This window comes from Pipistrellus hanaki (assembly GCF_964339955.1).
Source record: "Pipistrellus hanaki genome assembly, chromosome: 15".
In the NCBI taxonomy this organism is placed as follows: domain Eukaryota; kingdom Metazoa; phylum Chordata; class Mammalia; order Chiroptera; family Vespertilionidae; genus Pipistrellus; species Pipistrellus hanaki.
The window spans coordinates 39,330,950-39,352,575 of NC_140517.1; the positions used below are offsets into that span (position 1 = coordinate 39,330,950).

A 21,626-nucleotide genomic window follows, 5' to 3' on the forward strand; every position below is an offset into this window, starting at 1 on the left:
AATGTGAGGCTTCAGTGGAAAGACATCTCGACACAACTATGTGGTTCTGTGGACTCAGCACACCCATTTTCCAAGTGAGACCCCAAGTTGGCCAGGCCATCAGTTGGTCAGTGAGAAGCCAGGACAAGTGCTGAGTGGTCTGTGACTCCCAGTCCTGTGTCTCTCTGTGATCAAACCTGACACTTGACTCCTGAGAGTCTGTGCTTTTTCTCCAAGAACTCAAGTTGGCTGAGAGGTGAGAGGTGCCAACTTCAACTGAAGAAACCTTTGGAGGACTCAAAGGACAATGTGCTCTCTGTTATCTGCACAGCAGAGTTACGCAAACCCAGCACCACAAGGCACAATTCTGATATGAGGAGCAGAAGCACTCTATCGTGTTAATGTGTGAACCTCAGGCTCAGAACACCGCCTACCTGTGGTTGATCAGCAGTCAGAGTCTCCAGGATAGTGCCAGGCTGCAGCTGTTCAAGGACAATAGGACTCTCACTTTACTCGCTGTCACAAGGAATGACACAGGATCCTATGAGTGTGAAACCAGAACCCCTTGAATGCCGCCAGCAGTGACCCATTCACCCTGAATGTTACTCTGTGAGTAACTTCTGTCCCTGCCTTCTCAGAAACTTTAAAGGCCTACAGCTACCAGCGATGTAAACACAGGCCACATTGCCTGAGGCTAAAAAACCAAAGGGAAAATAAGGAAAAGGGCTTTTTTAAAAGATTGACTAATTGCTTCCCTTACCTAAGGAGCACGACCCTCCTCCATCTCCTTAAAAAGTGATTACCAAGGGCAAATATAAATCTTGAAAGTCATCTCTAAAAATTAATAAAAGGCTTAGCCATCTGGATGAATAAGTTCAACTTATTCCAATTGTTATGAATGAATATTTTTTGCCTTGTTATACCTGTCTTATGGATAAAATACTTTATTTATGTTTTTAAATAAATTATTATGGTTTGTTTAATGAGGTTATTTCTATACCGGATTATAGTTCAAAAGCAGTTATATTTGTGTGATCTGAAAAGAATGATATACAATCTATAAGACTCATCTTAAATCTTTCTTCCATGAACTCCCCCCATCTTTCTGCTTAGAAATGAAAGGCATTTTTAAGTCATATAAACACATCCTTTACAACTGCCTAAACAGATAATTATTATGTAAACTAGAGGCCCAATGCATGAAGATTTGTGCAAGAATGGGCCTTCCTGCCAAAACCTATTTGGCTCAGTGGATAGAGCATCGGCTTGCAGACTGAAAGGTCCCAGGTTCGATTCCAGTCAAGGGCATGTACCTTGTTTGCGGGCACATCCCCAGTAGGAGCTGTGCAGGAGGCACCTGATGGATGTTTCTCTCTTTTCTAACTCTCTACCCCTCTCTCTTCCTCTCTGTAAAAAGTCAATAAAAATATATATTAAAAAAAAAAAAAAAAAAAAAAAAGAATGGGCCTTCCTTCCCCTGGCTGCCAGCACTGCCTTCACTCTGGCCAGTACCGCCTTTCTACCTTCGCTCAGGCCCGGAGCCACCTTCCCACGCTGCCCAGAGGCCCAGAGCTGCTGGGGTGGTACAGGACACTCAGAACCTGCATATGTAAATTAACCCACCCTCTTTGCTGGGTTAATTTGCATACACTCACTCCTGATTGGCTTTTGGTCATCATAAAGATATGGTCAATTTGCATATTTATCTTTTATTAGTGTAGATAGCACAGGGCATTCAGTAAATAAGTCACAGACCAGTAAGTTCAATTGTGCAATTGTGAAGATAACGTGAAAGAGGTTTGGAACCTTAAGGCTGGGAAATCAACCATATTTTCAACATGTCTTCAACTACCTTTAGAGAGCATGTGCTTTCCTTCTTCCTTTGACCTGAAAACTGATAAAGTCTGTTTGTTTGACTAGCTGCCCAACTAGCATATTGTTCTTTTCTGCATTTGCACTTGCTTTTGGGTGAGAAGAAATATAACTTGCTCAGATGTCAAGTCCAAACAAAGTTCTCATATTCCTGCTGCTCAGTGTCAATGCCTGTGCAAAACACTTTCTTGAAAGTTCAAGGTATTCAAGTCATCTCAGAGTACTGCTGACAGTGTATGTGGTTGTGTGGATTAGTCAGCATTAGCTCCTCTGAGGAAAAGGCTGCTTTAGCATGGTCCTGTTCATTGATACAATGCCCTGCATGTGCAGGCCAGACTTCTTAGTCTCCAACAAATTGTTCTAGATATTCAATCACTTCTCAAATGGCCTCTACACTTGCCCCTGAGCTTTTAGAGTGTCAATCTTATGTTTTCCAGGTGCAGTGTTAGTGGGACCTTTATGTAAGATTCGATCATACTGCTGTACAGCATCATCGTATCTTTCCATGGCTTCAGATCTCATGCCAGTTAGTGCTTGACTCTGTGACTGCCAGAGTACTGTCTTCCCAACTCCTTAGCAAAACCAAGCTGAGTCATCCTGCCCATAGTCTAGGGCTGCACTCATCACCTGTTCATATAGACCCAAATATCGGCTGCAAGCTTAGTAGGATCTCCCTGAATTAATGCCTGTCCAACTTCCACAATTTCTATTTCATGAGTTTTCTTTTTTCCATTTCCTCTTGCATTTCTTCCTAGGCAACATCATAAAGCTTTGATATCTTCACCATCTTCCCAGAAAATTAATTTCCTTTTTAAAGGAATGATCAGGTCACTAGTTGTGCCTGTCTATATATATGTCTGTATGTCCACCTCTGTGGGAAATAATTAGAATTGGTTTATTTTTAAAAACCCTCAGCATAATAGGCTAACAGAAATTAATAAACATTAACAAAAACCTAACCCACTTTCCAGTGCATAACCTGGCAACATCTCTCATGGATAAGATGATGCTAATTTTTGCCAGAGAAATTGATAATATATATAAAGGAAGAGTCAATGACATACATAAAATGGATGAGTATTTATATGATTGAAGATATTTTTATGTTTCTAATGAGAACGATTGTAGCTGCTAAGGAAAAAAAACACTTTATTGTTAATACTGAACATAAACTGTGCATCTATGGATGAGGACAATGGGGGATGGGGAAAGGGCAGAGGGTGGGATGGGAACCTGGTGAAGGGGAGCAATGGAGGAGGGGAAAAATGAGGAACATCTGTAATAATATGAACAATAAAGATTTATTAAAAAATAAAAAATATGTGATTTTTTTGCCTCCCTGGACATATTTGGCCCTCCTCACACCTTTCACACCTCCATAACCCTCATGGACCACAGGACAAAGCAAAAAGGCAACTCTGTGACTTTATTTGGTTATGTGAAAGGTGGAGAGCTGGGCAGTGCTCACGGTGAAGTGAGCAGGAGCAGGGGGTGGAGGGAGGAGGGTCACTGGCAAAGTGACAGTGTCATGCTCAGCAACCAGAGGAACAAAAACTCTTTTTTTCCTTCCACTTCCTGTGGAGACTTCAGTACTAGCCTGGTTCCAGGACTTAAATCCTCACAAGATCACAGTGTGATCTTTCTTCTTAATGATAGACATGATTGCTTTCATTGCTAAGATGCTTTGGTAAGAACACAGAGTAGACTATCAAATGGCATGGCATATAGATTTCTAGTGATGTATTTCCTCTTCCCAGTGTCTACAGAATTTTCCTCACTTGATTTTGCAGTACAACCCAGTGGTGTCAGTCTCATTTGTGGTTGTACCCTTTGAATACGACCAGGCCTCCAACTGGTGAGCTGTAATCACCTCTACTTATGCCTCCACCTGATAAATCAATTTTTGGTTAATTACAATTAATTTTTCTTAGATAGTAAAGATGTTTGTTTCTTCTCTTCTTCACACCCTAAGAGGCACAGGGTGTCATTTGGTTACTTAATATTAGAGATCAGTGTAGGTCAGTGGTTCTCAACCATGGAAGACTGTACCACCTCCTCTTCGGTCTCCCCAGGACATAGGGCGACGTCAGAGGAAAGGCTATTCATACTGGGGCGTGGAGAGTTCTACTGGACTCTGAGGGAGTAGAGGTCTTGGGGTGTTGCTAATCATCTTACAGTTCACAGGACAGCCCCATCAAGAACTATGGGCCCCAAATATCATCGTTGAGTACATGGAGATCTCTGTTCCTGCCTGAGTCCCCTCTCCCTGCTGTTCTCATCTCTCCTGAGCTTATCCACCTCCAGTCCCCTCCTCTTGCATCTTCAATTCCAGAGCTTCTGTACTTTTTCTCCAAGGTCAGCCCTAACCTCTCAACAATCCCTCCCCTTCCTCTCCTCCTCTAGTAGGGACATTCCACTAGAAGGCGTGCATGCTCCTGCTTCAGCTTCTGTGGACTTCAGCTTCTCATGATCTCTCTTCCATCACCTGAGACCAGTGAATGCAAATGTTTTATGGCCACAAACCCAGCACTCAAATATTCTTCAGATTTGCTCTTCAGGGTGAAGCTCCTGCATCAGACATCAGGTTCCACAGGGGAGAACCTGACACAGGAACAAAACCCTGGACTCAAATCATTAGAGAGAGGAATGAACAGTGTAGGTTGGACACTGAGGACCCTGGTGTCATCTCCCAGTGAGTGGTAAATAGACCACTGCTTTTTATCACTCATTTACTGATGGGCACTTCGGTTGCTTCCGTATCTTGGCTATTGAAAAGAATGCTGCAGTCAACATAGAGGAACATGTGTTCTCTCTTATCAGTGTTTTGCATTTCTGTGAATAAATACCCAAAAGTGGAATGACTGGGTCATAGACAGTTTCATTTTCATTTTCACTGGGGGGAATGATAGTGAGTCCATGGCCCTAAAGAATTGGATCACTCCTCTTACCTATCTATCCCTGCCCTCCCCACAGTAGATTCACACAGCAGCATAACTTCCTTTGAGACTTTGCAGATCCTCCCACTAGAGAGAAGTGTGTCCACCCCTCCCCCATTTGTCCCCAGGTGAGCTGTAGGCTTGCTTGGGCTGATGGGCTGCAGGAGGAGAGGTCTGGGTCAGTTCAGCCATGTTTTCTCCCAATCTGCTGCAAGAAGTGCACCTGCAAGGCGACTAGGATGGAGAAGGACCCTCTGCAGATGGTCTGGGGACAATAATAATCCAACCCAGGAGTCATACCTTCTGTAAAACAGGAGGGAGCTGTTTGCACGCACACCCCTCCCCCCCACACACACACACATACACCCTGTTTACCAGTTCTGGGGATAAGTGATACTCTTTTTTGTTTTAAAGTTATTATATTTATTGGGGTGACGTTGATTGACAAAATTATGTAGGTTTCAAGTATATAATTCTATAATAAATCATCTTATATTATGTGTTCTGCACCCAAAATCAAGTCACCAATTATCTCCCTTTACCCTCTTCTACACCCCCACTCCCTTTCCCTCTGGTAATCATCATACTGTTGTCTGTGAGGCCTTTTTTCTTAATCCCTTAGCTTTTTTCACCCAGCCTCCCACCCCCTCCTTTCTAAGAGCTATCAGTCTATTCTCAGTATCTATGAGTCTTTCTATTTTGTTCATTTTGTTCATTAGATTACACATATAAGTGAAATCATATGGTATTTGTCTTTTTCTGACTATTTTATTTCACTTAGCATAATATTCTCTGGGTCCATTTATGCAACTGCAAAAGGTAAAATTTTACTTTGAAAAAAATATTTTAATATATTTTTATTGGTTTCAGAGAGAGGAAAGAAGAGGGAGAGAGAGAAACATCAATGATGAGAGAAAATCATTGATTGGAAGCTTCCTACACACCAGCCACCAGAGATTGAGCCTACAATTTAGGCATATGCCCTAACCCGGAATCCAACCCTGACCTCCTGATTCATGGGTCAACACTCAACCACCGAACTACACAGGTGGATGACAAAATTTCACTTTTAATGGCCGAGTGGTGTAAATATACCACTGCTTTTTATCACTCATCTACTGATGGGCACTTGGGTTGCTTCCATACCTTGGCTATTGAAAATAATGCTACAGTGAACATAGAGGTGCATATGTTCTTTCTTATTAGTGTTTTGGATTTCTGTGAATATATACTCAAAAGTGGAATTGCTATGTCATAGGCAGTTTCCTTTGTAATATTTTTGTGAACATTTTTAAAGTTTTTATTACTTTTTAAATAGAGAGGGGGAAAAACATCAATGTGAGAGAGAAACATCTATCTGTTCCCTTTCACATGCACCCAAACCGGGTATTGAGCCTGCAACCTCGGTATGTGCCCTAACCTGGAATCTAATACAGCACATTTGGGTGTAGAGGATGATGCTCCAACCAACCATGTCACAGAGGCCACAGCTCATTTCTTATTTTTGAGGACCCTCCATACTGTTTTTTGAGGATGGCTACACCAATCCGCATTCCCACTAACAGTGTTCAAGGGTTCCTTTTTCTCCAGTCTCTCCAACACTGTTTGTTGTTTATTGATTATAGCCTTTCTGACAGGTGTGAGGTGGTATCTCATTGTTGATTTAATTTACATTTGTCCAATGATTAGTGACATTTCGCATCCTTTCACATGTCCATTGGCCACCTGTGTGTTCTCTTTGGAGAAATATCCATTCAGGTCCTTTGCCCATGTCTTGACTGGATTGTTTGGGGTTTTTTGGTGTTGAATTTTATGAGTTCTTTATAAATTTTGGGTATTAAGTCCTTTTCAGATTTATCATCAAACATGTCCTCCTATTCAGTAGATTGTCTTTTTTGTTGTTGATGGTTTCGTTTGCTGTGCAAATACATTTTAGTTTGATGTAGTCCTGTTTATTTTTTTTCTTTTGTTTCCCTTGCCCAAGGCAATGTATCAGAAAAAAAAAATGTCCAAGATTTTACTGTGTATGTTTTCTCCTAGGATTTTTATGGTTTTGAGTCTAACATTTAATTACTTAATCAATTTTGAGTTTATTCCTGTGTGTGCTGTAAGAAGATGGTCTAGTTTCATTTTTTTGCATTACATCATTGTATGTTCTTGCCTGCTTTGTAGAATATTAATTGATTATAAAGTCATGGGTTTATTTTCCAGCTCTCTATTAAATTACAATACTTGGGAAATGTTTCTCAAACTCTCAGTGCTTTTGAGAATTACACGAGGTGCTTTTTGATAGGGAGATTCCTGGACTCTATGGTCTCATGGCTAAGCCTGAGATAAATGGGGCGATGGTGGAGATGGGCTGCCCTCTGGTGGTAAAAGCTACAAGGCCTAGGCAAAGGGGTGGGTGTCATTCTAACTTTGGGAAGGAAGGAAGGTTGGGAAGAGTGATTCCATCTACAGCATGAACCTTTGTTAGATGTAGAAGACCTCATCATGAATCCTTGCATTTAAAATAAATATTTGTTCAAGGACTCTCAAATTCTCTTACCTTGATGCTTCACATGTATGCAGAGACCCATCAAAGACGCGCGCGAGCACGCGTGCAAACACACACACACACACAGACACACACACCCCTCAGGGAACTTTCAGTTGTGGACAGCACCAAGCAGGCAACAGGAGCAGAGCAAAAAAAGTGATTGGCACCAAAGATGTTCCTGGACAGTCAGTTCAGAATCTGCTCTGTGGTCTGAGATGGAGTTGGGGAAGGGCGGCACCTGCAGAAGTGGGGAGGGTACCAGGGGACTGGGGACTGCTGACCAGGAAAGAGCACTATTCCAAACGCAGCCCAATTAATACAGAGGGTCCTGGACCTGGTTGTCCTTGCCTCATCCCAACATCAACCCAGCACCAGGATGCTGAATTTACAGTCAGCCTCCCAAGTGGGTAGAATGAAGTTGATGGTGACAAACAAAAACTTAAAAGCTTGTCCTCAAAAAAATAAGAAAATGTCCATGCATGGAACTCTGGGGAGGGAAGGGATGTGTGGGAGGGAGGGAGGGGGGAAAAAATCAATAAAATATGTAAAAAAAAAAATGTCCATGTATTTTGTATCAAATTCCCAAGACATTAGCTCCTGACATCTAAATTAGCAGGAAGTTCCGTCATTTCCTGGGTCCCTGCCCCACAGGTCCACTTGCAAACACACAGGTTGATAACAATTGTCCCTGCATCTCTCCTTTGTTCAGCTGCTGCCACCTCCTGGCAGTTGATGGTAATCAGGACATGGAGCCTAAAAGCCTACTCCCACAGCTGACCAGGGAGGCAGGACTGGGCCTCCAGACTGGTGGGGTCAGGGGTAGCAATGACCATTCTGCAGTCCTGGGGGGACTGGGCAGTTTGGCAGACAGGGCTTCGCGAGTGTGAGGGGGACAAAGAGTTGATGTAGGACTGACTGGGAAGGACTGAGGCCCCAGCTGGGAGCACTGAAGGGGAGGAAATGGGATGTTCACAGGGAAAGAGCTGGATTCTGCAGAGGAAACGCTCTGGTGCACTGACTCAGCTGCAGCCGCTAAGCAGGCTGTGTGCCTCCTTCTGGCCCTCATCTCACAGCTCCCACCTCCAGGAAAAAGGCTCTCATCACCTGTGCTCCCTCATGGTCTATTTTACATGAAGGGGCTCTGGGTCAGGGAGGTCCTCACCCTCTCACATCCTGTGTCCTGATTTGGAGTTGATGGGGAAAACTGACACTACCTGTCTCCCTTAGGTCCTAAATGAGCCTCCCTTTTCCACCCTGAGCAGACCTCCCCCTTGAGTATCATCATTTGGACATGTTTCTTTTTATGGTGGTCAGCTGCTTTCTCGCCCTTAGGGAACATGTGACTCTCAGTGTACAGGGAGAGTAACAGAAATGGGCAGGGAGAACTTGCATTAATGTTTGCAGAAGAGGATCTAGTTGAACCTTTGAAAGCTTAATGTCATAGGAGTGTCTATAATCAACATTTTCAGATAAAACACAAAGGTGGCTTTCACCATTTCCTTAAGAGCACAACTGCCAAAAGGACATTAATGATGAACTAGATGTATATGCATCACAGTTAGTGGTAAAACAAAGCTGTTCCTTTGTCCTTAAAAGAGCATTCCAGTGGATTATCTTCATGTTCACCACATAGAAAGGGATTGTCTTCCCACCATCCTGATGCAGCTGGCTCTCTATAAATGTCATGACTGGATAGAAGTGACCCTTTCTCCTTTTATTATTTTGATTTTTTTAATTTAATAAATTTTATTGTTCAGATTATTACAATTGTTTCTCTTCCCCCCCCCCCCCATAGCTCCCATCTACCCAGTCCCCACCCCACCCTCTGCCCTTACCTCCCCAACCCCCGCTGTTCTCAACCATGGGTGTATGATTTTTGTCCAGTCTCTTCCCATACCTCCCACTCAGACACCCCTTTCCCCCTGAGAATTATCAATCCCCTCCCATTTTATGCCCCTGCTTCTATTATATTCACCAGTTTATTCTGTTCCTCAGATTTTTAATTCATTTGACTTTTAGATTCACTTGTTGGTATGTATTTGTTGTTCATAATTTTTATCTTTACTTTTTTCTTCTTTTTCTTCTTTTTAAAGAACACCTTTTAGCATTTCATATAATACTGGTTTGGTGGTGGTGATGAACTCCTTTAGCTTTTTCTGATCTGTGAAGCTCTTTATCTGCCCTTTCATTCTGAATGATAACTTTGCTGGGTAGAGTAATCTTGGTTGTAGGTTCTTGCTATTCATCACTTTGAATATTTCTTGCCACTCCTGTCTGGCCTGAATAGTTTTTGTTGAGAAATCAGCTGATAAATCGTATGGGTGCTCCCTTGTAGGTAATTCACTGTTTTTCTCTTCCTGCTTTTAATGTTCTCTCTGTCTTTTGCCCTTGGCATTTTATTTTATTTCTTAAATATATTTTATTGATTTTTTACAGAGAGGAAGAGAGAGGGATAGAGCATTAGAAACATCTATGAGAGGAGAATCCAAGATGGCTGCGCCCAGGTAAACACCTAGCCGCAGCGCACACAACAATTTCAATAAAATACAACTAAAATATAAAATGGACATTACCCAGAACTACAGGAAAGTCGACTGACTGGAAATTCTACAACGAAAAGCAAGGAGAAAACCAGAAGGAAGCTTGGAGGAGCTGGAAAAGCCTAGCCTAAGGTACGGAGACACGCAGCATGCGGAGAGGACGGAGCCGGAGAGGAGGGCGGCTGAGTGCCTGGCAGGAGTTCCCTTGGGGGAAGGAGATAAACGCTTCGACTGTGTTGGGCCCCAGTTGTGACTGCTCTGAACCCCAGTTCTAGGCCAGACCCCGAGGACCCAGGCTCACACAGCGGTAGCTGAGCTGTAAGGCGAAACCCCGTGGGAGCGGCGAAAGGAGGTCCCAGCGGAGCACACATTGTGCGCAGAGAAGGGATGGTCGGCTGTGCCGAGGAATTGCCCTGGGGGGCAGGAGACAGGGGCTCCAGACTGCTCTGAACTCCACCTCCAACTCCACTTCCAACTGAACTGAACCCCAATACCGGGCTCATTGGGGGAGAGCATAGACTGTTTGATAGCAGGCGAAAATCGAGGGCACCTTTCTCTCAGAGGCGCTTGCAGCGAGTACTGAAGGACCCTGGGGATTACTGAGACCACATAGGGCGGGGCTGACGGAAGCCAAGGCTGTAGGCTCCACCCTGAAACCCCGCCCCATCTGTAGCTGCGAAATGACAACAAAATAGATCACAAACGAAAGAAATGGAGGACAAAAAGCGACTGGATATAGAGTTCAAATCTACACTTATAAGGTTTTTAAAGAATTTCCTAGAAAGATCGATAAGACCTATGAGAATATGAAAAGAGATCAACTAGAATTAATAAAGAATCAACAAGAAATGATAAGGGATCAACAAGAAATGATAAGGGATCTACAAGAAATAAAGAATACATTCTCTGAAATAAAAAATATTATACAGAGTCCAAAAAACAGAATGGAAGATCGCAAGAATCAAGTAAAAGATTTGGAACATAAAGAGCCAGAAGACACTCCTTCTCAGAAGCTAGAAGGCAAGAGAATCCAGAAAATTGAAAATAATGTAAGAAACCTCTGGGACAACTTCAAGCGAACCAACATCAGAATTATGGGGGTCCCAGAAGATGAGAGAGAGCAAGATATCGAAAACATACTGAAAGAAATAGTGACAGAAAACTTCCCCCACCTGGTGAAAGAATTAGACTTACAAGTCCAGGAAGCGCACAGAACCCCAAACAAAAGGAATCCAAAGAGGACCACACCAAGACAAATCATAATTAAAATTCCAAGAGCAAAAGACAAAGAGTAAATATTAAAAGCAGCAAGAGCAAAGAAGGTAGTTACCTATAAAGGAGCACCTATACGATTGTCAGCTGACTTCCCAACAGAAACCATGCAGGCCAGACAGGAATGGCAAGAAATATTCAAGGTGATGAATAGTAAGAACCTACAGCCAAAGATAATCTATCCAGCAAAGCTATCACTCATAATCAAAGGTCAGATAAAGAGCTTCACTAATTAAAAAAAGCTAAAGGAGTTCATCAACACCAAACCAGAATTATATGAATTGCTGAAGGGGGTTCTTTAGGAAGAGGAAGAAAATAAAGATAAAAATTATGAACAACAAATACATAACTATCAACAAGTGAATCTAAAAACCAAGGGAATTAAAAAACCTGATGAACAATATTAACTGTTGAATATAATAGAATCAGAGGTATGGAAGGGGAGTGGACTGATGATTCTCAGGGAAAAGAGGAGTGGGGAGTGCGGGAAGAGACTAAACCTAAAATGTGCACCTATGGATGAGGAGAATGGGGGGGGGGGGTGTGAGGAAAGGGCAGAGAGTGGGTTAGGAACCTGGAGGAGGGGGGGGGGAATGAGGAACTCTTGTAATAATATAGAACAATAAAAGTTTATTTTTAAAAATGGCAATAAATACTTATTAATAATATCCTTAAATGTAAGTAGATTAAATGCTCTAAGCAAAAGATATAGGGTAGCTTAATGAATACAAAAACATGACCCAATTATATGTTGTCTATAATAGAACTGCCTCAGAACAAAAGACTCACGCAGAATGAGAGTGGAAGGATGGAGAAAGGTTCCAGCCAAATTAAAATGGGGGGGGAAAAAAACCCTCAGTGAGCAATACTCATAATCTGGGGAGAATCAAGATGCTGGGGTAGGTAAATGCCAGTACTTCCGACCTCTGACAACCACATTGAATGACAACTAAAATACAGAACAACCATCACTCAGGACTGCCTGAAAGCTGGCTGAATGGAAGCCCTACAACTAAAGAAGTAAAGAAGAAAGCACATTGAGACTGGTAGGAAGGGCAGAGGCATGGGAACAGGCTGGTCCAGCACCAATGTGGGCCATTTCTTTAATCCAGAGGGAGATTGTCCTGTGGAGGCTGCCGCAATGAGCAAGGGGTCCCAGCCGAACATCAGACCTCCTACCCATGGTCCCAGAGCTGGGAAGAGTAGTCCCCATAACTTCAGGCTGTAAAAAACAGCAGAGATTGTGGCTGAGGGACAGGGAGGCTGCTGGAGACCCAGGTATCCCTCTTAAAGGGTCGGGCAAACTTACTCATATTCGCTTTCTCTTAGCTCCAGCACCAGCAGTTGTTGGGAAACCCAGTCACATATGGTGAGGAATTGGATTGTCTGGCATCAGGGCAAGAACCCAGGGGTGGCTTTCTACCTGACAGAAGTGCTCACAGGGGTCATTGTTCCTATGCCAAGACTTATCCTGTCCCAGGGCTGGCTGGCAACTCTATCTGAGTCCCCATCAACCTGGAACACACTGTTTGCTCCACTCTGGTGATTCCCTGAGACCCAGCCCCATTCAATTTGCAGCATGCTGTTTGCAGAAGCTTTTCCATATGAATGATCTGCCCTGGCTCAGGCTTCAGACTTTGGGAAAATGTCTTAAACAAGCAGCAGCTGGGCCCAACGTGCCCCAAATCTAACAATAAAAGGTTCCCAAGACCCATAACAAGCACTGGCATGCATTGCTTCATAGATGGGCCTCACCTGGGCACTTCCAAACCTCATACAAATAAGAGGAAGGGCCGAAACCAGTTTGGCTCAGTGGTAGAGCATCGGTCTGCGGACTGAAAGGTCCCAGGTTCGATTCCAGTCAAGGGCATGTATATTGGTTGTGGGCACATCCCCGGTAGGGGGTGTACAAGAGGCAGCTGGTCGATGTTTCTCTCTCATCGATGTTTCTAGTTCTCTATCTCTCTCCCTTCCTCTCTGTTAAAAATCAATAAAATATATTTTTTTAAAAAATAAATAAGAGGAAAAAGCAGACCTCTCTATAGTCTCTGCCAGGTGGCCCCAGACAGCACTAATTTTGACCCTCCCTAGAGACCCAAGAGCCAGTGAACCAAGCTTCAGACCATACCAAATTGCAACTCTATGCATTCCCAAGTGACACACTCAAGGGGCAGACTCAGTGAGCAACAGAGTCCTACTTAAGCAAGTCCTGTTCCATATGAGTGTCTCCTGCACAGCAGCTCTCCAACTGTAATAGCATCCGGTCCTCACAACCAATTGATCTGGAGGTCAATTCCTCCCAGTGACATCAACAGCAATCAAGTGATTGCCCAGCTCAGGTGATTGTGGAGGGTAATCCACTGGGCCCTATAGGATACCTCCTACACAAGGCCACTCTACCAGTTCAAGGAAACATAGCAGCTCTACCCAATACATAGAAACAAACACAGCCAAAATGTGGAGACAAAGAATCATGTCACAAATGAAAGAAACAGAACAAAGCAAACTACTGGATACAGACTTCAAAACAATGGTTATAAGGTTACTCGTGGATCTTCAAGAGACCTTAAAGGGAGTTGGTGAGACTTTCAAGGATCTTAGTGAGAATTTCAAAAACATTGGAGGGAAAATGTCAGAAATTAAGCACACACTAACTGAAATAAAGAATAACTTACAGGAATTCAACAGCAGAAGAATCCAAGAATCAAATCAATGATGTGAAATATGAGGAAGCAAAAAACAACCAATCAGAAGAGTAAAAAGAATACAAAACTATGAAGATAGTGTAAAGAGTCTCAATGGGATAACTACAAGCATATCAACATTCATTTCTTGGGGTGTCAGAAGGAGAAGAGAGAGAGCAAAATATTGAAAACCTATTTGAAGAAATAATGACAGAAAACTTTCCCTATCTGGTTAAAGAAATAGACTTACAAGTCCAGGAAACACAGAGTTCCAAACAAGAGGAACGCAAAGAGGCCTGCACAAAGGCACATCATAATTAAAATGCCAAGGTTTAAAGACAATGAAAGAATCTTAAAACCAGCAAGATAAAAGCAGTTAGTTACCTACAAGGGAGCACCCATAGGACTGTCAGATGACTTCTCAACAGAAACTTTACAAGCAGGAAGGGAGTGGTGAGAAAAATTCAGTGATGAATAGTAAGGACTTATAACCAAGATTACTCTACCCATCATTTAGAATTGAAAATCAGGTAAAGAGCTTCACAGACAAGAAAAAGCTAAAGGAGTTTATCACCACCAAACCACTATTACAAGAAATGTTGAAGGGTATTCTTTGTTTTTTAATATTTATTGTTGAAAATATTACATATGTCCCCTAATTTCCCCCATTAACCTCCTCCACCCTATCCCCATGTCCTACCCCAGGCTTTCACCACCTAATTGTCCACGTCAATGGTTTATGCACATATACATATATGGTCTCTGGTTGATTACCTCCCATCCTCCCACATTTTCCCACTTCCCTCTGAGATATCACATTCTTTTCCATGCTTTCATGGATCTGGATCCTCTCTGTTCATCAGTTTATTTTGTTAGATTACACATGTGAGTGAGATCATGTGATATTTATCTTTCTCTGACAGACTTATTTCACTTATCATGATACTCTCCAGGTCCCTCCATGCTATCTCAAAAGTAAGAGATTCCTTGTTATTACTGCTGCATAGTATTTCATGGTCTAATGTACCACAGCTTTTTTATCCACTCATCTACTGATGGGCATTTGGGTTGTTTCCAGATCTTAACTATTGTAAATTGTGCTGCTAGGAACATAGGGGTGCATACTTGTATTTGTTAACTTGTTGATACTAGCCATTCTGAAAGGTGTGAGGTGATACCTCATTGTCATTTTAATTTGCATCTCTCTGATGATCAGTGACTTTGAGCATTTTTTCATATGTGTCTTGGCCGTCTGTATGTCCACTTTGGAAAAGTTTCTACATAGGTCCTTTGCCCATTTTCTTATTTAATTGTTTGTCTTTTGTTAAGTTGTATGAGTTCCTCATATATTTTGGATATTAACGCTTTATCAGATGTATCATTGTCATATATGGTTTCCCATAGAGTGGGCTCCTTTTATGTTTTGTTGATGGATTCTTCTACTGTGCAGAAACTTTTTATTTGGATGTAGTTTCATTTGTTTATTTTCTCCTTAGTTTTTCTTTGCCCTAGGAGGTGTATTCATAAACATATTGCTACAAGAGAAGTCTGAGATTTTGCTGTCTATGGTTTCTTCTGGGATTTTTATTGTTTCCCAACTTATGGAGTCTTTTATTTATTTTGAGTTTATTCTTGTGTATGGTGTAAGTTGGTGGTCTAGACATTGTTTGCATGTATCTGTCCAATTTTCTTGAAGTGTATTATTTAAGAAGAGGAAAGAGAAGGAGAATAAAAAATAATTTAATGGTGCCAAAACCTGTTTGGCTCAGTGGATAGAGTGTTGGTCTGCGGACTGAAAGGTCCCTGGTTCAATTCTGGTCAAGGGCATGTAGGCACATCCCCAGTAGGGGGTGTGCAGGAGACAGCTGGTCAATGATTATCTCTCATGATGTTTCTAGCTCTCTATCCCTCTCTCTTCCTCTCTGTGAAAAAATCAATAAAATATATTTTTAAAATAAGATAAAATGGCAATAAGTACATATTTACCAACAATTGAATCTAAAAATCAAAAAAAAAATGAGCAAGAAATATAATGAACAGCCGAAACCGGTTTGGCTCAGTGGTAGAGCATCGGTCTGCGGACTGAAAGATCCCGGGTTCGATTCCGGTCGGGGGCATGTACATTGGTTTCTGGCACATCCCCAGTAGGGGGTGTGCAGGAGGCAGCTGGTCGATGTTTCTCTCTCATCGACGTTTCTAGCTCTCTATCTCTCTCCCTTCCTCTCTGTAAAAAATCAATAAAATATATTTTTTTAAAAAAGAAATATAATGAACAAAATAAACTAGTGAATAAGAATCAGAGGAAAGGGAGAAGTGGATGTGGGAAGAGATTAACCAAAGATCTTATTTGCTTATATGCATTAAAAGGGCACACTGACAATAGGGTGGTGAAGGCCTGGGGTGGTTTCTGGGTAGAGGCAGACTATGGGGGGAGAGAGGGAAGGGACATCTGTAATACTCTCAACAATAAAGATTTTTTTAAAAATAATTATTCTTCTTTTGAAAAACAGCTTTTAGCTTGTTAACGGACCTTAGTATAAACTGAATGCTTGACCATGGGCCACCAAATTACCAGGCAACCTGACTTGTCTGTGCACTAGGGAAAAGGAAATAATCAGATATTTTAGGGGAAACTGGACACAGGCCCTGAACTGACTGGCCCCAGTTCCATCGTGAAAGGGGTGTTATCTGACCACCAAGTCAGAAAACTAGGCACGGACAGTGGAACTGCATCATCAAGTGGAAATAGTATATACATGATATGGCCTGAGCAAGCCTGAAGTCACAAGTAAGTTACATGAACAAGTAGTTTGAATATCCATGGCCCCCACTCCTGCTATACTGTCCTCTCTCCCAGTGACAGCTGTGCGGATTTCCCTACACTCTGTTGATGGAGGAAACTTGGGCCTGGTTTATAGACTGTTCTGTGTGATATGCAGGCACCATTGGACAGTGGACAACTGCAGCTACTGCCCCTTTCTGGGACATCCCTGAAGTACAGTGTTGAAAGGAAATCCTCTCAGAGGGCAGAGCTTCAGGCACTGAAACTAACTGTTCACTTTCTTTTGGGAGAGAAAAGGCCAGATGTGAAATTAGCTGATGATTTAGCTGAATGTCAGAGATGTGAAATGACTGGAAAACTGGTAACAAAGAGGTCTGAGGGTTAAGCATATGATAGACTTCTCTGAATGCGCACTATTTACCTCAGGAAAAGAGGATTTTCATAATCAAGTGGATAGGATGACCTGTTCTTTTGATGCTAGTCAGACCCTTTCTGCAGACAACGCTGACATCACTTGCTGGGTGCATGAACAAAGTGGCCATGGTAGAAGGAATGGAGGTTATGCATGGGCTCAGCAGCACAGACTTCCACTCTCCAAGGCCAACCTGGCTATGGCCACCACTAAGTGGCCAATCTGTCAGCTCAGAGACCAACCCTGGGCCCCTGACATGGCACCACTCCCCAGGATGATCAGCAGCTACCCAGTGGCAGGGTGATTATACAGACTACTTCCATCAAGGAAAGGGAGTGTTTCATTTCATTGGAATAGACACTCAGTCTGGATACAAATTTGCCTTCCCTGTACACATGCTTCTGCAAAAGCTACCATCCATTGACTCAGAGAAAGCCTATCTTACATCGTGGTACTCCACATAGCATTGTTTCTGATCAGCAGACTCACCTCATGGCAGATGAAATGCAGCAGTGGGATCATGGCCATGGAAATCACTGGTTTTGCCATCCTGAAATCAGCTTGCTTGATAGAAACATGGAATGGACCTTTGGGAATGCAGTGGCACCAGATGGGTGACAACACCGTGCAGGCTGTGGGAAAGTATTCCAGGAAGCCATATATTCTCTGAATATGTGATGATGTTTTTCCCATAGTCAGGATTCACAGGCCCAGGAATCAATGGGGGGAATGGGAATGACCTTCCTCATCATAACCTCTAATAATCTGGCAGCAAATTTTCTGCTCCCTGTCCCCAACACATTATGCTCTGCTGGCCTAGAGGTCTTAGTTCCAAAGGAGAAATGTTTCCACCAGGAGATACAACAATGACTCTTTTTGGGCACATCAGGATTCTCAAGCTATCCAGAAAGTGCAGAACCTTGGAGAGCGCCGATCTCAGCCTCCTCCTTTCCTCACAGGGGTCAGAGGCTAGTGTACCAGAGATTGTGAGGGGGCAGCCACCACAGGGCCAGCTGCCTAGAATGGGAACAGGGAAGGCCACTGGCTGAGGCTATCCACAGAGGCCAAGGTATGTCCTGTTGTCTGAGTTCCCAGGACCCAGGGTCATAGGGTCTGACTCATAACAAATGCACAGTGAACACTCATTAAATGGCCCAGCCAGCATGGCTCAGTAGTTCAGCATCAAATTATGACCAGGAGGTCATGGTTCAATTTCCAGTCAGGGCACATGCTCGGGTTGCAGGCTTGATCCCAGTATGAGATGTGCAGGAGGCAGCCAATCAATGATTCTCTCTCATCATCGATGTTTCTCTTTCTCACTCTCCCTTCCTCTCTGAAATCAACATATATATATATACTCATTAAATGGATAAAGAAACCACACAACAGATACCTGTCACCACATGCGACACCCAGGTGGGAGCATGTTCCTTATAAACACAAAGGCATTGGTGTCAGCAATCCAGACATGTGCCCTGACTGGGAATCCAACTGTGACCTCTTGATTCATAGGTAGATGTTCAACCACTGAGCCACTGAGACACACTGGCCAAGTTCTTGTAGTTTTTCTTACCCCATGCATAGGACTTTACCCCTTTTAGTTATCAAAAAAAGGACATTTCTAACCATGAGAGGTTGGAACCCTCTTCATTCCCAGAAAACCATAATACTCCCCATCTCTACCTTAGGAATGACTTCTCCTGGGGGAGAAGCTAACTAGAAGAGTTCTTTCTCTTCTTACAGAGACATAGCATGGTGCAAACTCTGGCTTCACCACCTCAGATGGAGTCAGGCCTGGGGAAGAAGAGAGTCCATCATGACCACAAAGGAATCAGGGGACAACTCCCCGTAGAGGGCCCCTTGGGAATGCACATGAATGACCTTTAAATTAATGTCAGCTGAGTCCGAGGTGACTGGCATGGCTGTCCCCCAGAAACAGCCTCCCAAAATATTGGAGATTGTTATCAGTACTGATTTTTTATCTTTATCCATGTGCTTGGAATGAAGAACAAATCGGACCTTGACTTACCCAGGTCTTGACATGCTAAATCCCAAGAATGAGGAAATGAATAGGACCTGGGCACACCCAAAACTTCTTTGACCTTAAAGCCCCCTCTGGAAATCAAGACATGCCCTGTGATGTCTGTGGTGGGTGGTTGACTATCTCTCCATCAGAGTGACAGTATCCCACCTGGATCCAAACTTGAATCTATTTCTGTGTCTTGGTCTCCTTTTTTTTTTTTTTTCTTTAATTTCTTTTCTTTTAATATATTTTATTGATTTTTAACAGAGAGAACGGGAGAGAGATAGAGAGCTAGAAACGTCGATGAGAGAGAAACATCGACCAGCTGCCTCTTGCACACCCCCCACCGGGAATGGGCCCACAACTAAGGTACATGCACTTGACCCAAAACAAACCTGGGACCCTTCAGTCCTCAAACCGACGCTCTACCACTGAGCCAAACAGACTTCAGCTTTTTTCTTTAATTTTTTAATCCCCAGCTCCTCCACTCAGGAACCTGTCATTTTCCGTGTGGATCACGGAAAACATAGAAACAGCCCGCACCACAACTCCCCATCACATGGTCCTGGTGGTCTCCAGAAAACATCTCACCAGCCAGCTCATGATGTCCTGGGGAACAAGGTGAACTTCTCATATAGGATGGGACAAGAGAACCCAGAATCTGTGTGGTCCCTTCCATCTCATAAGGGGTGAGGGTCTCATAGGGTCTCCCCATCCTGTGGCTGAGTCTCCACGTGGAGCTTCTCCAGCTCCTTGGCCATGTAGAAAGGCTTAGAGCAGATGACAGACAGGGACACAGATGCGTTGGATGCAATGCCACAGGGCAATCTATGGACCAGCCCCATAGGCTGGTGCCCTCTCTAGAAACACTGAAGAGAACCCTCATGTGGTCCTTCCTTTGAAACTTGTGGACAAAGAGCTCCTCCTAAGACAACACATCCCCCAACAGGGGATGAAGTGCGGGGGGAGAAGGTTCTCCTGACACTGGTTCAGGATTCCTCTGGACAACACCTGTCCTCTCACTGGCTTACCCTGCCCTGGATAGAAGTCAGGCAACCAGTGACCCACAGTGACCGGGACCTGAGGTGAATGGCCACTCAACCTTGAGGTCAGAGCCCATTTCTGCCCAGGACTCAGGGTCAGTTCAGGGTCAGTTCCCACCCTCTGGAGCAGGTCAGCATTCCTGGTGCAGCCCCTGACATTGGCCACTGGTCTATTCTGTCCTCTAGGTGGCAACATTGAGACACACAGAGGACACACATGAAATTAACACATAATATGGCTTTGGCTAAGGAGTGGAAAAAAGAGCCTGATTTCCATACCACAGACCCTTCTGAGTTCCTCCCACATGTCTACTCTGTCCCACCTGTTTCTTTCAGGGGCCTAAGAGCACCTGCTCTGCCAGAGGTCCCTATGCTGCTCCCCACTCCTTGCCTGGCATTGCCCATGAGCAAGGTAGGGTGACCACAGAAAATTCCCCCAGACAGAGAAGACAAAGGCTGCCCAGTGGTCAGGGAGCACATGGACAGTCTCAGCCACCAGACCCGGAAAGATAGGGTCTCCCTGAAATTGTCCCTGTAGACCAGGGATCCCACAGCCACCTGACCTCCCACCAACATCTTTATTCCCAGGACACCCTGGAACTGTAGGGCCTTCTGGGACACCCAGTCCTGGTCTCCATCCCTAGAAGTATAGGCCAAGCTGGTGATACCTGGAGAGAAGGTAGGTCCCCTCTTCACTCATCACCCAGCGTGCCCCTTACTCTCTATGGCCTTCCTGTTGGGAGGAAATCCAAGCTTTTCAGTGCTTTTGAGAACATGGGGAAGACCCAGTGCTGGGCTGGGTTGAGTGTCACAAATGGAAATAATCCCCAGTTTTGGGGACCTTCGGGGTTATCTGTGTGGTGCTAAAGGACCAGGTGCAAGACCAGGACACAGCAAAAACCAATGCTTGGGTGAGAGGGTTTTCTTCCCAGCAAAAGGGGTCTCCATCAGCCTTGCTATTGAAAATGTGCTTCAATGCTGTTGCAATTATTAAAATAAATTTTTATTGATTTCAAAGAGGAAGGGAGAGAGAGATAAAAACATCAATGATGAGAGAGAATCATTGATTGGCTGACTCCTGTACAACCCCACTGGGGGTCAAGCCTGCAATGCAAACATGTCTCCGGGAATCAAACAGTGACCTCTTGATTCATAGGTGGATGTTCAACCACTGAGCCACACCAGCCAAGCTCTTGTAGTATTTAACAACAATGTAGATATTTATAAGAAATGTCAACTGTAACATTAAGTTGTATTTATTAATAAACATTGGAACCCTGGCCAGTGTGACTCAGTGGTCAGAGCATTAGCCCATGTACCAAAGGGTCAAGGATTCAACTTCCAGACAAGGGAACCTACCTGGGTTGCAGGTTTGCTCCCAGGCCCAAGTCAGGCATGTACAGGAGGCAACCAAACCAATTGATGTGTCTTTCTCACGTTCATGTCTGTCTATATCTCTCTATCAGTCTCCCTCTCCCTTCCTGCCTTCCATTCTCTCTCTCTCTAAAAACACAAAACAAACTAACCAACAAAAAACTCTTGGA

The 21,626-nt window shown here is 43.6% G+C and overlaps 1 pseudogene across 1 annotated transcript; it reads right to left on the bottom strand.

Moving 5' to 3' along the window:
* Nucleotides 1-1,786: 1,786 nt before the first annotated feature.
* LOC311633795 (ER membrane protein complex subunit 2-like) lies at nucleotides 1,787-12,451 on the bottom strand (annotated as a pseudogene). The gene is made up of 2 exons: nucleotides 12,448-12,451; nucleotides 1,787-2,602 (listed from the first exon to the last, which is right to left on the bottom strand). The product of its transcript is annotated as an ER membrane protein complex subunit 2-like (transcript).
* Nucleotides 12,452-21,626: the final 9,175 nt, after the last annotated feature.